Consider the following 6,748-nt stretch of genomic DNA (forward strand, 5'->3'; position numbering starts at 1 on the left):
AGATCTAGGACATCGTACGTGTTTGTTGGCGAGTGATAATGTGTGGGAGTGTGGTCGTTCATGATTTGCATGTTGATGTTGTTTAGTAAATCTCGGATTAAAGTGCTCCTGGGCGTGTTTCTTGTTCCGTTTAAATCTATGTGGGGCGTTGAAATCGCCTATAATTATAGTGTTGCGTCAGCGAGTCACATGACTACTGTGACGCAACGTTTCTAGAACTATCCTGTACTTTGGCGAATGCTCTAGTGTTTGCTAGATATAGGGTAGTTGGGTATATAAAAGAGGGGAAGGTAATGTGTGTATAGATAGTGAGTAATTGAACTGCAGTCAGAGAGCACGAGAGACGTTACAGCGTTTGTTTAGCGCGATTGTTGAAGTTGAGTGTATCGGTAAAGTTATATTTGGAAAGAATAAACTAGTTTTATTAAGAAAGGAGTTTTGTCGCTTAAGTTTCGTCGGAACGAAGTTACGGGAAGTTAATTAACAAACGGAGACGTAACAATAGGTTGAGGTTTTCTTGATAAACATGTTTGTAGAAAATTTAAATCTAAATCTTTTGCCGGAGAACAGTAAATAGCTACTAGTGGTGTGGTTATTCTATTATCGATGTGAATGTTGCAAAAAATAGTTTCAATTATATTTGAAGTAAAATTTTCTTCAATAGAAATGCTATTTGTTAAATTGTTACTACAGTATAAAACTATACCTCTATTGTTATTTGTGTACGAGAGTGAGAATGATTTAAATCCTGGAATGTTAACATTGTAGTTTTCTTTAGCTAGTGTTTCTGAGATTATCATGATATCGGCTTTGACTTGTTTATTGAGGTTGTGTATTTCTAGTTTTTTTGTGATAAGGTCGCCTTGACAATTTGTGTATATAATTTTTATTGTGTCTATGTTTGGTTTGTTTGTGGTGTTCGCTGTGTAATTCTAAGGGAAATATGATGAGGAGTGGAAAATAGCGTCTGGCTATTGTATAAAGAGCTTCTAAGCACTCTGGGCGTGACGAGAAGGAGGGGTATTCGCTCAACTCGACCAGCATCGACAGCAGATTAACGGCAAAATCAGCGGGGTTAAAGGAAGTATTGTCTGTGTGTTTCGATAGCTTGCGAATATAGTTTTGTTGTAGCTGCAGGCTTTGTTGTGTTTGAAACCTGTGGGTTTTGTGCGGTTGGTGGTGTTTCTGACAGTGGCTGACGTATGAGTAATGTGGGATATTCTGTGTTTGCTGTTGCGGAAGGAGGGCTTTTAATTTTGAAAAGGACTCTATTTCTGACCTGTGTAAATTTAGGGCATGCTCTGTAGCAAGCAGCGTGGGGGCCCTGGCAGTTGGCACAGGTAACCTGGTTGCGTTCGTTCGGGCATTTTGAGACTTCGTGAGGGCCAGCGCATCGAACACGTTTAGTGGGAGCCGTGCAGTACGGTTTGCTGTGCCCGAACTTTTGGCAATTAAAACATTGCAGGATTTGTTTCGCTGGTGTTTTAGCCGGTTCCATGTTGTGGTGTTTGAAAAACAGTGAGCATCCGTTCTTTAAAAGTTTATCCTGATCATCTTTGTTATCGACGGTTACTTTCACTAGGGGGCGTCTTTAATTTGGTTTTGAAAGACGTGATTTGTTATTTCTACTTTTGTATTGTTATATCCGATTGTTTGTAATTCGTTTGTAATTTCGTCATCCGCGATGTCGAGATCAACACCTCTGATGACGATAGCTGGTTGAGTGTTTGTGTTTTTTTGGCGGTTGGATGGTTGTATTACCGTTAAAAATTGTAATGGGCCAGTGGGCTAGCATGTGTGCATAGTCTTTTGGTGTAGAACATTTTAGAAGGACACCTGCCCTGAAATGTTAAACATCATTTGTCTTAAAGCAGTAGTGCCGGAAATTGTAATATCGAGACCCCAAGTAACAGAGAGTTGGGGCGACTTATCCATTCCCTCAAATAATCGTGTTTTTGCTTTACAATAAGGTTAAAATTAAACACCCAACTGTTATTTTAACTGATTCAAAAGAGATTGAAAATCATACATTGTGTTTTGATTTTGCAAAAACAAAAATAATTAATACATTTTAATTGTAAATGTTATTTTTATCCCACCAGTAAGTGGCCACAAGCAGTCGTTTGTTCTCGAATTTTTTTTTTCATTAAACACAAGACCTATGCTTAGTCATGTAACACTACCGACTTTAATTATTCTAAGCCATCTTGTCTACTAGTTTCATAGATTGATATCAAATAGTTCAAAATTTAGTATTGAAAAACAAGTCGAGAAAAGAAAGTTAGAATTTTTCATATTTTTCACATATATTAAAAAGTTCACATAGGCATATGTATTTCTAACAGTGCTGTTAAAAGTCCTCTATAGTTATGATTTTGGGAAAAGAAAAGATGTGCATTTAAAAAGAAAAGAAAGACGTATTGGTTTGTTTGTTTTTTTAATTTCGCGCAAAGCTACACGAGGGCTACCTGCGCTAGCCATCCCTAATTTAGCACTAAAAAGACTAGAGGGAAGGCAGCTAGTCATCACCAACTCTTTTGGCCAGGTGGTTAGGGCACTCGACTCGCAATCTGAGGGTCGCGGATTCAAATCCCTGTCCTACCAAACATGCTCGCCCTTTCAGCCGTGGGGGCGTTATAATATAACGGTCAATCCCACTATTCGTTGGTAAATAAGTAGCCCAAGAGTTGGCGGTGGGTGGTGATGACTAGCTGCCTTTCCTCTAGTCTTAAACTGCTAAATTAGGGACGGCTAGCGCAAATAGCTCTCGTGTAGCTTTGGAACATAGCTTTTCTGTTGTTCGGCCGAAAAGAGCTTTGCAAAACTAAAGCTTATAATACACAATTAGTCCGAAGAGGCTGACAGTGTCAACATGACTTCAGGTAAAAATATAGTCAGTTATAGTAACCAGCGAGTTTAAAAATAAATGTGACTAGTGATCTTGTTGTGTAACTGGATAGACTTGGTGACTTTGCTATTGCAGATAAACTGTGAAAGTCTGTAATAAAGATCTACATTTCATGATAATGTTTTATTCCTATCAATATTACAATAGTTCCTTACACCGCTAAAATAGCTAGGATTGACTTATGGATTTCTAACATATCATACACAAGTCTCTGCATATATTCTTGATAATTAGTAGAAGAAAAAAATACCAAAAACATTTGTTTGGTAATTTTTGTTTAAAAAAGCTACTAGGGCTAAAATTTGCATTTTTGTGGATAAAATTGTGTCAGATTTAACGTCTAATAAAGAGGGAACAAAAGTATAGCATTCAAAGTTTGCTTTCTTCAAACTAGGCTAAAAACGAATAACTTCATACATATAGGTCAGACAAATAAAACTATGATACAATATATAAAGTTGGAATTATATAATTCACTCTAGTAGGAGAGTAAGGCCTACATTAGGGAATTTATGGGTTCTACCTTGTATTAATGTGACAACTAAAATTACAGAAGTTGAATGCCTGTTGAGTGAAGTCAGATGTAATGAAAACCGGTTGGGGTCAAGAGATGAGAGGTTTGTACAGCATTCTTAAGTCGTTAGGATATTATTACGGGGAGTGGCCACCTTTCTTCGTCAGCGGTATGGAGACAACAGGACCCCTATGATTATGAAACGCTATAATCAAAACAGGTGTAGTACAAAGTCAAAAAAGAAACATACTTTTTCGGCATGGTTTTGAAAAATAGATGTAACAAACTGGCGTTTAACAAAAGAAGGAAAAAGAAGACAAATAGATATGAGAGACGAATACATCGAAAGAAAAGAAGTAATATGCTGCCATTGAAAACAAAACTTAGTTTTAAAACTATGTTTTGTTGAATATAGTAATAAACAGTAGTTTGTTATGTATATTAGTATGAAGCAATTTCTGATAGGAATAAGTGCAATTATAGCACTATCATAACAAAGTGGTGTCAGAAGTGGTATGAAACAGTACATTATATTTAAACAATTTTCAAGCACTACAACATCGTTACAATTTATGTTTCCACGACTGGTCGTGTTCTACCTGACAACAGTGAATCTTTACAATAACCCTGCTGCATAATTCCATCGAACAAAGGCTCAGTCATAAGACTTGCATGTCAAAATCAGATAAGTCTTCCCTGCTTGCTTTCCATAATACATCTAGTGTACAAGGATGCTGGTTCTCAGCGCCCGTGTCAATAACCAGATAGCACAAAAAATACATAGGCGCTGCATCTAGCGACTTGACCAAGAGCTTTTTCGTATCAATACCCGTTTCATTCTCTAGCTGCATGAAATACACAATGGTTCAACTGAAGGTATGACTGGAAGCGTTATCTTAGTGAGATCATATACCATGTTGGCCTCATTTTCAAACGAGATCCTTCTTGATTATACTGTGTACTGTTGCCTGGGGCACATGGATGGCTTTTGGCACTAACAGTTGTGTTGGTAGATCCTCACCTGTTACAAGCCATCGAACTGTATCTACCAAGGCTTGGGGTATGACTTATTGCAGGTCTCTTTCTGGATGATCCTAGTGCCTCAAATTTATCCATATTCCTTTATTTTCCAATGCCATTAGGCATAAGAAATATTCCCGTCTTGGAAATTCTAAATCCCGATCTCAATTTATTAATATTCTACATCGGAAAGGGCTGTTACAAACCCTTCCTACAAGCGATACATTTTTGGTGGCATCACCTTACCTACGAAATGCTAAAAGTTGCTAAAAAGTGATTCTGATACCAACAAACAAACATAAACATGGCAGTAATTTTGATTTTAAAGGTTCCACCTTAAACTGAAAGTTTAAGTTCGAATGCCACCAGAGACGCCTAGAAATATATTTCTCTTCGCTCTCACACTTGACTAGAGATTGAAATTGCTGCGCAAAAAAAAAAAAAAAAAATTCTTACCACCGCGACTTTATATCCGTTGTGGTTGTCACGTGACTTACTGATATGTACATTTTTAAATTACTCAACCCTCAGTGTGATAAATAATTAAGAGTAAATATGGGTGCTAATTAAAACTAAAGTTTATCGTAATTAAATAAAAATATAATAAAACACGTTATTAAAAACAGACCACTTTCAGGTAATGATGAAATTGATAAATACCCCCTAGTTCCACTAAGGGCGTTAATTACCCCCCACCCCACCCTCTTCCTCATGACCAGTGTGTTGTTAAAATATGCGATCAGATGTGTAAATAACACACACATATATATACATATATTATCCTACTTTCGGATCAGCTTATATTAGGAAAATGTTGACCTATTTTCCTAAAAATACATTTGAAGGACATAATTAATCTATGTATTTTAAGCCTTGACCCCAACCTCTCGCAACTTTGATACCAAAAGCATAATGTGCCAGCTGAGAGAAATATTTTGCGGACCAAGTTTATTTTTTTCATTTTCTTGATTTACATAGTTTTTCTATGTACATTTTATTCCATGAACTATAGAATAGCTTACCATTGTATTAAATACATTCTGTAAATCTTAAAATGTATTTCTTTATTTTTAAAGTGTTTCACTCAATCCTAAATATACAGATTAGAAGAACTGAAGGTCTGAGGAACTTTTCATGCTTCATCTCTCCGCGCCCCCCCAGTGGCACAGCGGTATGTCTGCGGACTTACAACACTAGAATCCGGGTTTCGATACCCATGGTGGGCAGAGCACAGATAGCCCATTGTGTAGCTTTGTGTTTAATTACAAACAAACAAATTACAAACAAACATCTCTCCGCAAATGCAAAACAACCATATTGTTATTTGCCAATCGTAAAACTATTAATGTATATAATGTGATATATCACACATATCATAGTTCTGGTGATTTCACAATAATGTTTGATTTTATTTACCAAATTCTAGTTTAATACTAATATTGATAATTTAATTCCATTATTGTTTAACCTAACTTCACCAAGTCTAACACATAAAAAGAGGAGATAAAAGCGATGCCCCGTGAGTAAGCTCATGACTAACATAGTTTTTAAATTTGATTAGTTATACAAACTATGTAATATTCGGCTATGTTTGAGAGAATGGAATAAAAATAATATATGAACCCAACATTCTAAATTTTTCAACAAAGTGAAAAGACAAAGAGATGCTGTAACACATATCAACTAAATCGTTTTAATATACTTAATGTAAATTATGAAAAATGAAAGTTGAATAAGTACAAGCAAATGAAGTTATGTTTTAAGTACGAGTTATAGTACTACAAACTACGAAAGCGCTTGACCATGCCTGTTTTTGTTATTTCAGCCATTCAAAACTGAAGCTTATAAAAACTTACAAGCAATCTACATTTATTAATAAAATGTCTGGAACTAAAGGTAAAGTCATAAGATCACTTTTTTACTTCTCTAATGGTAATTTTTACCAAAACCTCTAGAACTTGTGACAGATTTACTATTGTATTCGTTTTAATATTGATGTTTGTTTAAGTTAAATTTATATTACAAATGTACATAACTTATACTGTTAAATCTTTATTGCAAAGTTCCCGCCTATTCTTTATAGTTGTAGAAGATTCTCGAGTGTAAAAATCAACAATATACGTGTGTTCGTAAACGCTAGTATACTGTTCAATAATGGCTGGAGACGGCTTGAATGGGTAATGAAGAAAAACTTTAATATAAGTTTGACATAACAGCAAATGTACAACGTTTCGACAAGGTTTTGTCATCATCAGGTAGAAGTAATTTACACTGACACGGATATATATATATATATATACAGTATT

Source organism: Limulus polyphemus, unplaced genomic scaffold (assembly GCF_000517525.1).
Source record: "Limulus polyphemus unplaced genomic scaffold, Limulus_polyphemus-2.1.2 Scaffold837, whole genome shotgun sequence".
Classification (NCBI taxonomy): Eukaryota; Metazoa; Arthropoda; class Merostomata; order Xiphosura; family Limulidae; genus Limulus; species Limulus polyphemus.